This window comes from Amaranthus tricolor, chromosome 9 (genome assembly GCF_026212465.1).
Source record: "Amaranthus tricolor cultivar Red isolate AtriRed21 chromosome 9, ASM2621246v1, whole genome shotgun sequence".
Lineage (NCBI taxonomy): Eukaryota > Viridiplantae > Streptophyta > Magnoliopsida > Caryophyllales > Amaranthaceae > Amaranthus > Amaranthus tricolor.
Genome location: NC_080055.1, coordinates 5846679 through 5857753, shown reverse-complemented (window position 1 = coordinate 5857753; position 11075 = coordinate 5846679).

Below are 11075 nucleotides of genomic sequence, written 5' to 3'. Positions count from 1 at the left end.
TAATTGGTTATGCGAATTTATAACGATCTTACAACTATTTTCGACAATTTGGGTATTTACCGTTATTTAAATGGTGTCTTAAATCCGTAAAATTTATAAACCATCTAATTTAAACTTAATTTATACTATGAGGTAGTAGGTTATTAATATAATTATAAATTTTTTTATATAGGTCTATTTTTACCCAAATTTAATTAACAATATTACACTTTTTAATAAATAAACATTTTCTATTAATTTGATAAATTAGTAAATAATTAATAATTTATTTTATAAAATTATACCAAAGTTCCAGAAGTCATATAACATGTTTATTAGGCTATTTGAACTTATAAAACTCATGTATGATGTTTTATTATTTTGTATAGACATTTTATCGATAAATAGAATAAAATAGGTTTTAAATTATTTGAGTCCGAATAAAATATTATAAAAATTATATGATATTCTAGAAGCTATTTTAAGGGGTATAAAATTTTAAATAAACATTAAAAATCATGTGGGGTATTTTTAATAATTAATATCGTTATTTACCGATAAACCGAATAAAATTTATTTAAGTCCATATATGGTCACAAAAATCCATATAAGTTTTTGAACATGTTTCTACTGCTTATATAAGTATCTCATAAAATGTTTATGTCCAAAAGACGTCATTTAGTATTTATTTTATATTTTATCATTTTCAAACTTACCGATTATTAATAACCGAGTAAAAATTATTAAGGTCCTTAAATGTCAATGAAACCTTTCGAAACTTTTACCAATTTTACCTACTGTCCATATGAGTATGTGATAAAAATTTCAAGTCCATATGTCTTTTTTTGGTAATTATTTTATATTTTAACATTTTACAAGTTACCGTTAAACAATTTAACGATTATTCAAAAATAATAAAACAATTCCAAACTAAATATATTCTGGCCAAATCTTGTTGGAGACATTATAATATGTTTTTATTAATTATTTTTGATGATGAAGAGTTCATCTAATACCATGTTTTATAATAAGAGTATTTAACACCTTAAAATCCATTAAAAAATCAATTTAACGAATAATCTCAACAAAAAAGTATCCAAGAAATTTTCTTAACACATAGCTACTGGAAATTTCTTTTAAAATGAATTTCAAATATTTTCAAATTCATTTAATCATTTCCATCACAATAACTTTCTTAAAGTAGTGTTAAACATGTCTTTAAACATACAATAATTTGTAAAATCAACATGCATGATGCCCACAATAATAATACATTTAATAAATTATTCCACACTCAAATTTATCATTTTGACATCATTTTTCAAGATTTAAGAACTTCTCTTTAGTAATTTTATTTTTTTTTAAAAAAAATACAAGTTTATACACAAACTTTCCCAACTTGTTCTTAAATCCTTTAAAAATCACCCCATGTGACATACCTCGACTCCAAGCCCATATAATTATTCCGTAAGCTCCTACGCGTTCTTAGAAGTGGTTCTAACTTCGGTTCCTTGCCCTTCAAGTCTCAACTCCAACTCTTCAACTAAACATATTGCATTCATCCAAAAATCAATAATAATTTTGGATTTCTAACATGCACTTAACTTTTCCTAGTTAGAGTTGTTAGACTAATACTTGTGATGATTTTAACATATTTAGAGTATACTTATTATGTTGAGCAACATACTTAGTTAAGTCCAATAATTTCATTTGAATCTTTTAAGTAACAAAATTTATATGTTTGTAGAAATACATCTTCTTACGTTCTATTATGGCCTATTTTTATAGATTTATAAATGATGATTTTCTTAGTTTAGAGATAAAAATACTCATTTTATAATGATCTTAGTTCATAGAAAGATTCATGTAAAAAGAAATGTTTTACATGAACAAGTTTTAACAAAAACTAGTGGAATAAAGAAATGAACATAACTTACTCTATACTTGGTGGATTCCTTCTAGTTTGGTGTCTATGGAAAGCTCTTAAGATGAAGATTATTTTTATGGAAGATTTGAGTTTATAAACATAAATTTTCAGAAGTTTTAGATGGGTTTTTGAAGAAGATTTGATGAGAGAAGAAAGTGTTTTAGTTATTGAAAGTTTGAAGGATTCTAGTATTTGTTCATGGATGAACTTGGGAGCAATGTGTTGGGGTTTATGACTGAATAATTATTCAGAAAATAGAGTGTTTTTGCTTCAAATATTTGCCTCTTGCATGCTTGTAATGATGCACAAGCTTTGGGTAGAACAAAAGGGGTTCTTGGGTAGAGTTTTTAGCTTGTGTATGTAAGTATACAAAGGGCTATAAGGGGGAGTAGGACAGCTTTAGCATGGCTGGTTGGGGTTGTTTTTTGGTGATTTTTGTCCATCATTTGATCTATTATAGTGTAGGAAAGGTTTATCTAAGATAGTTTAAGGTTTGGGTAAAAATTGTTGTACATGTAACAAGTTATGTAACTTGTACTTCATGTTTGAAAATCACTTGTATATGTGTGAAATATTTAATTTACTCCCATCATGGTTACATAATATGCTTGGGTAATAATAAAAAAAATTTTCAAACTGTTATGGTTAGGTGCTCAACTTTAAGTTTTACCTCCAAAGTTTACGTTACTTGTTACGATTCATAATCACGTTACGAATTAACAAGTTTCTAATCATTGTAGAGATTTTTCAAATTACTACCATCACTAATTAAATTATAATTAGTAACGAACAAATATATATGAATAATTAGGCGCTAAAAACGACTAATGAAATCTCCTAATAATACGACTGTTTCAAAAAACATCAACAAAAACCAGAAGAACAAAAACCAGATGAACGCAAAATTGCAGCAAACACCAATACCAGATCAACATAAACCACATAAACAAAAAACAGCAACATAATTATATCCCAAATGTCAGATGAAAGTCTAAAAACATAATAGCCTTACTATCATCAAATATGTTTTTTAGGGTTTAATTTAGCCTGAGAAGCAATAATATCTTCGGGAGTGTCAGGGACAACCAAATCGAGTTGATCTTCTTTCACATTTGGTGGCTTGAAGGATCTAATTTAAATGGAGAATCAAACAACCATTCAACAATTGTTGGTGGTGGTTCCTTTTCAACAGCAGGTGAAGAAGGTGAAGATTCATGATAAATTGATGTAGCATCATCTTCAAGGGACTTTTGATATGCCTCAAGATCCTTTTTGGACCACCTTAAAATTTCATTTGAGTACGAATGTGGACGCCCATGAAAGGAAAAAAAACAAAATTCTCCATACTCATAGAGACCATCATAAAGAAACAAAGAAATTAAAGAATCATAAAATGAACCTCAAAATATTGAGAATTAAATGATATGTATTTTAGTTCATAAAAATTGAACTAAAAATAACCAAGAAACAGGGAGAGAGATGTAAAGAAGCCATGAAAATGAAATTGAACTAAAAATAACCAAGAAATAGGGGGAGAGATGTAAAGAAGCCATGAAAATGGTTTTCTGAAGAGAGAGAGAGAGAGAGAACCGTGTAAAAGGGGAGGGAGAAGGACAAAGAAATCAGACACAATTATGAGGTACACAATCCCCAAAACGTCTTTAAGAAACCAACGATTATTCTGGAATAAAAAAGGGGTAATGAGGTGAATTAAAGGGGTAAATATGGAAAATGATTTCCAAAAATAGAAAGTATGCTAAAATGGACAAACATATGAAACTACCCGTTATAGGTGGAAAAACTTAAAAGAATGGAGGGAGTAATTTTTTTTGAATTAAAGGATATCAGAAGGCTCTTTGAGGGTGTGCGAGATGATCGACCTCTTTCTCCCGTGTATGAAAAATTTAATCAAAAAAAAATTTGTTAAATTTATTAATAAAATAAATATATTTATAATATATAAGACGCAAATTAAAAGTTTTTGCACAGGGGTCGCAAAGTTTTCAAGATGGCTCTAAAGTGTAGAATGAAAAAAAAGAAAGGGTTAGGTAAAATTTGATCTCTAAATATTTCCAAAAAAAGACAAATTTTGCTTCTACTAAGACAAGATTTTATTTTTTTTCATAAATATATATATTTTTCAAAAATAAGTTTCCAAGTAAAATATGACATTTTTAATAATTTTTTTTACGAGGTACTTTTGTAGAACTTTGAATTTGCATTATAGGTAATATTTGAAAAACAAAATTCATTTCACATATAGAGAACCATAAATATATAGTAGTAACAATTTTGTTTCAAGTGATAGGGTTTGGAAATGATATGAAGGCGAAATGGGATGAAACTGGAGATGCAATTGCTAAAACAGGAGATAAAATAGCAACTACATTGAAGGAACCTATTAAAGAAGTCGTGCATGATGCATGCAAAAACACCACTAAGAAGATTGAAGATAAAATTGCTGAAAAAATTACCGATAGAGTCATGAAAAAGGATGAGCAAGCAAAAAAATACTAAGGAGACTCATTAGTTGTGTTACAAATATGGTTTTGGGATTGTAGGGTGAGGGTAGTTGTCAATTGTTGAAGATTTGAAGTAGATATATTAATCATTTAGTTAAATGTGTAAATTATTATTTTGCGTTAAAATTAGCTATTATGATTATCATTGAAAAATATTTTGAGAAAATATTCAATAATTTTATTTTAAGAACACTTTAAGTTTAAATTGAAATTGGTTGAAAAATAATTTGTTTGTAAAATGTAGTGCTTTAACTTTATTAAACCACTGCAAATAATTTAAACCATCATGTCGAATACACCCTTTGAATATACTATTGTAGTAACATGTACATAAACCAAGTAACCAACACTACAATTGACAAGTAAAAGAAGAGTCTTCAAACTTGATCACAAAGATTGATCCAATGATCACTCACATCAATTACCTATATCGGTTGGTGCATATAAGCGGAAGTCATTCTAAAGTCTTTTTCTATGACAATTTATCCATAGGTCCATGTCGCTGCCATCACCCACCATCATTGATGGTAGAGAATAGAGACACACCTAAATCCACATATGAATCTTAGTTTCGTCAAGATTGTCTCTTTTTTGGGCTTTTATTATAACTCTTTCACTTACCCTTATCCTATTAATCACACATGTCAAAACATCACATGATGCTTGGCAACTTTTATCATCCACTTGTCGATCCATATCAAATTCATATCAAACAACTTGAATATTGTTTCATCATACACCTAAACTTGCACACCAAATCATTTTTGAATACATTCACTATCTCAAAAGTATCCTTAATGAACTTTTCTGAAGATAATTAATTGTATCCATAATATAATTAGCATTTTATTGAACTTTTTTTTTTTAAAAGTATATCTAAAAATAACATAATTAATTTGTAAATGAATGAATATTTTATAAAATAAATATAGATCAATGGTACTTTGTAAATTAAAAATCATAGATAATAATTTGTGCATCTTTATTACATATTAGTATTTATTACATTGTTTTTCAAATTTTAATAGTATATGTTATAGTCTCAACTAAAGTTTTTAATGATAGTCAAAATAATCATCTTATAATCATCTTTAACATATAAGATTCATATAGTCATTCTTATTCGATGATGTTCCTATAGTCATCCTTATTCAATGACATCATCGTTGCTTAAATGAGGGAAACAATCTCATTAGAAGATGAAAACTCATTACTTTTTTGAGTTGCTTATATCAGTTGTGTTTTGTTTTAGTATATAGTATAGATTTGAATATTTATCAAATGAAAGTCAACAACTTCTATCGCCTTTATTTCTAGTTTTAATCATTCAAGTCATTGTGACTTAAAAAGCAATTCCTTATATAATAATAAATCACACATGTTATATTTTTTTCATCAATCTAGCATTAATTCCCATACACCTATTGATATTATTTCTTCAAATGTATGAACTATGCGGCTTGTCAATGGGTAAGTTTAAATACTACATTGTGTTTGTCGATCACTTTACAAAATATATAAACCTTTATCCCATGGAACACAAATTTTGTTCTCGCGGTATTTTCTTCGCTTCTAAACTTTATTAGGAATTATTTTAATTGACCTATAAGCAAAATGTTCTTCGATAATGCAGTCTATCTCCTCATACACCTGAACATATTAGCTATGTCAAAAACCAAAATATATTTATTAATGTTTAATATATGTGGAAAACATTGTAATAAATATATTGTTCAATTCAACGAGTTTGAACTATTTATTATTTGATGATCCAATTTAACGATAAAAATAAGATTGATAATGAATATAGCAATTGAAACAACCCAAACCGGCGTAAACAATATAATAATATTGCCTACAAAGCACAGTGTAAGACTTATAGAAGTCTGGGCTGAATCCGACCTGTGGCTCGATAGCCACAACAACCAATATCAGAGTATTTAAAAACTTTACAAAACTATAATACAATTACTTACAACCCAGTTATAAACTAAGTTAATACATTATAAAATATCTATTTTTTTATTTTAAAGACATGATTTGTCAATATATCATTATAAGTTAACCTTCCGGAAACGATGTCCTCGCTATCGCAACACATGACACATAAATGAGCAGCACATCCATCCACACTAAAAATGGCAACCTGAAAGTGGATCTACCCCCTGTAAGAGATAGACCCTATAAAAAAAACTGTCAACAATTGCATTGTTGAGTAATCCAACAAACTACTACATTTGTATACAAGTCATTAACAAACATTTCCAAATCAAATTCCTTGTTCACATGGTAATCATTTATAAACATTATTTTATCCAAATCAAAACTCTTTTAAAAGACCGTTTGGTATCGACATAAATACGGTTATGAACCTTTAGTTCATAACAAATCAAAACTCTTTTAAAAGATCGTTTGGTATCGACATAAATACGACTATGAACCTTTAGTTCATAACGAATCAAAACACGGCTATAACTTTACAAGTTAATAGCGTAAATCAAAATGCGGCTATTACTTTACAAGTCAATAGCGAAACAATACGGCAAATGACAAATATGATATCATTTGCAAAACAAACAAAACTTTATGTACCAAACGTATTTATTCAAAACTCTTATTAAATCAATAATTTAACAACACTTAAAACGTGGGAATATATGGACCGTCAGGAAGTAGGCTTAATCTAAATCCTGAGAACACGGGTGATCGTCATCACCGAAAATACGGTTCTTGCAAGAACGAAACGGGATCGGGGGCTCGAGACCGATCCGAATAACCATTACCTATTATCAAGCTATAGGATTTCACAATAATCCGGATATAAGTATCCGTTGCCAATTCCCAAAATCGGACATTTTTCAATGTCGAACATTTCAATATAAAACAAAACAATAATTGATTTTCTTTGAAATCAAAAATCATACCTCATTTTCATAATACAATGTTTCAAGACTTGTATTTTATAAGTTAGTAACATACAAAACATGCTTTTGTAATCTCTTTAAATAAATACAATATTTAAAAGCTCATATATAAAAACATATGAACATTCAAAACATAAGGACTAGGAGCAAGGTCAAACAAAGTCAAAATCTAACTTTTCGAACACCAATAAATATACGATTTTGCTCAAATATCAATAGTAGTAATACCACAACTTATAAAAGATAACTTGAACTTTGAAATACTTGAATTAAATTTAAAAGATAAGATAGTAGTTTGCTTGTAGATTACCTTTCTACGCCATGAATAACAATCAATAATTAAAATACCAATCAATTCATATGTTCCCAAATTTATACTTGAACCAAACACTCATATTATTCAATTAAGATCCATAACCCAAAAATACAAATCCAAAAGGGGAAAACAATAAACCTAAGTTAATCTCAATTACTCAATAAATAACCTTAAATCTCCAATTTATTTTATACTTCCTAATCCCACATAATAAATTCCATTTTAGTACCATAACAGGACACTTGTTAGTAATTTGGTCATAACTCTCTCATACGAACTCAATTTGGGGCGATTCAAGTGCCCACACGACCATGACTCGAAGATCTACAAATCTCACGAAGACATCAGAACCCAAAAACAATCAAAACTATCCCAAAATAGCCAAAACAGAAGGTTCAGTATTGATTTTCCTGACAGCCTGCTGGTATGTCACTGTTTTGAACATAACTCTCTCATACGAACTCATCTTGGGGCGATTCAAGTGCCTACGTGATCGCGACTCGAAGCTCTACAAATCTCATGAAGACAGAAAAACCCCAAAACGACTTTAACTATTTCAAAAACAGCAACACAAATTCGGACAGAACAAAACGGAACCTCATTGTCGATTTTTATGACAGTCTACTAGTATTTTGGACATAACTTCCTCATACGAATTCATCTCGGGGCGATTCAAGTGCCCACACGACCGCGACTCAAAGCTCTACAAATCTCAAGCAGACATAAGAATCCAAAAACAATCAGAACCATCCTCAAAATAGCCAAAACAGAAAGTTCAGTTTCGAAATCCACAATACCAAGTTTTATACTAGAAATCAAATAACCCAATAACCAATACTAATCAACACTAGCAAGAACCCAATTACTAATTAAACTCATATACTCTAATTAAATTCAAGTTGATGCTTAAATTTGATTTAAAAACCCCAAATTAACCATGGATACTAAACTACTACCAAAATTCAACAACCATTGTTTATGCTTAAGAACTTAAAACTACTTTAAAACATTCAATTTATACTTAAATAAAATAGTTTGTGGATTACCTCAATCATCATTGAAGGACCTTTCAACTTTCAATCTTGAACTTCAATTCACTAATTTTTCCCAAATCAGAAACCCTAACTTGATTCTTCAATAAACCAAAACCAAAGAGGTGAGGAAGTTGTGACTAAAGTGGCGGCAAAGGTGGTGCAGCAGCTCCGTTGACGGTAGAGGGAGGACAAGAACCGGCTGCTACTGAACCGTGGGGGAGAGGAAAGGAGACAGTGTTGAGAGTTTGAAGGAATAAAAGATGAGGATGAAGAAAGAAATGGGGAAGGGGTGTGTCGGTTTATTTGTGGTAAAATGGGTTTTTATTTTTAGCTTTGACCCATAAAATTCTATCAAAGTCGTCTCGTCGTAAAACAATCTTATATAAGACATGCTGTAAGGGTATAATAGACGATTTATGAAATAAGTAATATTTCGTAATTGGTAGTATGAATAAGGATTGCATTTAAGAATTTATTTTTCAATACTTTATTCAAATTTATTCTTATCTTATAAAGATAAGATAGTAATCAATTAATAAAATATTCTTATTTTTGATTAATTATATATTTTATAATTTTTACTTATATATAAACAGAATATAACACAATTTTTTTTTCTTGTATGATTACTATTGTTGTGCAGTGCTACTGCTATGTTTGTGAGCAAATTGCACCTTGCAAAATGTGGAGGAAATCTCCAAAAAGGCACTGTGATGCAACTGATAAGGATGATAAGTGGAGATTAGAGAGGCAACTTAAGAAGAAACTCTCTGGAGCAACTACAATGGTATGTAACAAATTAAGGTTTCCTCATTGTTTGACTTAAAATTGTAAACCTTTTCCTCAAAGAGTAGAAGGAATTGTATTTTGCTTTCAAATTTTTATTCTTTTGGAGCAATTTGTCTTTTAACAAAAATAAGGAACTAAATCCCTTTCAATTCTTTCCTTTTAAATCTTTCCCCTTCAAAAATGTCATCAAAACATTACATTTCTTTTAATCTCTCCCTTTCCTTTAATCCTTTCCCTCAAATTCCTTCAATCCAAACATAGAATAAAAGTCTCACAATTCCTATTAAAATTTGCCAAACACCCTCTACCTAAGGACTAAATCCCTTTAGAGTAGGTCATGTATTGATTTGGTGCACAATAAATTAGAAAGTGTATGATTGTAAGTTAGTGAAGTGGAGAGTGAGGAGTGTAGGATAGTGAAAGGGCATTTGAGGAGTGGTGCACATTATTTTATTGTGCACTAATTCTATATTAGATTTATTCATCTCTTCAAATCTATTCCTTTCAAATCTTTCCCCGCCAAAATTGTTATCAAAACAAAAAAAATACATTCCTTTAAAACCCTCTTTTTCCTTAAATTCTTTCTTCCTGATTCCATACCTAATTAAACCCCACTTTTTCCTATAAAATGTCTCAAAGTTTTCTCAATCCAAGGTCCAAACATAGAATAAAAGTCTAACAATTTCCATTTACATTTTCTAAAACACTATCTATAATGTGTCCTTAGAAGCAAATAATTATTAAACTAATCACATGTGTTGCAGGTTTATCACACACTTACTTTAACTGCAAACTTTGATGTACCAATGGTAATTGCTGGGGGCCTAATATGCAACAAGGACCAAGATTGGATTACAGGCATTGGGATGTGCCTTCCTAGTAATGTTATCCTACTAAAACACTCATTTCCATTCTATTTTGCCCTTCTAGAGGTCCTTACACTCGCATGGTCAAGGGGACACCGATACTTACAAGTTAAGCTCGGCTATGTATTTCATGATTTCTTCTGGTTGAACTTCTATAAGGATTCTGTCAATGGAAAATTTCGTCTTACTTTCGACAAATGTCATCGGAAATGTCCGAGGAAATTGATTATGCAAGAATCGAGCATTACTTGAATCAAGACTGGTTTATAGATGTGAAGAACACAGAGACATTCAAAGAGGAGACAAGTGCTGTTGCTGTTACAGTACTGGTGGATATGGATAAGGAAGCTATTAATGTATATGACTTCAAAAAATACCCTTCACCTGAAGCTTTCAAAGATATAGCTAAGAATATAGCTATGAAAGCAAGTACAGCTGAACTTGTTAGAATTCATGGAAGTGTAGAGGATAAGGTGTATTTTGAAGTGAATTAGGCACTGTTTAAGGCTTGCTTCGAGACTGTCAGTGGGAAGGGCCCACAGACTTTCATTCTGTGTTTCAGTTGTTTTTGATATGTATTTGATGGTGTGTTTTCACTGTTGCTGTAAGAAGCTATAAAAAGATTTGTCTTTTACTATGTTTCTACTATGTTTCAGCATACAAATACAACTCTACTATTTTTTATTTTGTCATCTTTTCTTTTATGTATTAGTAGTCT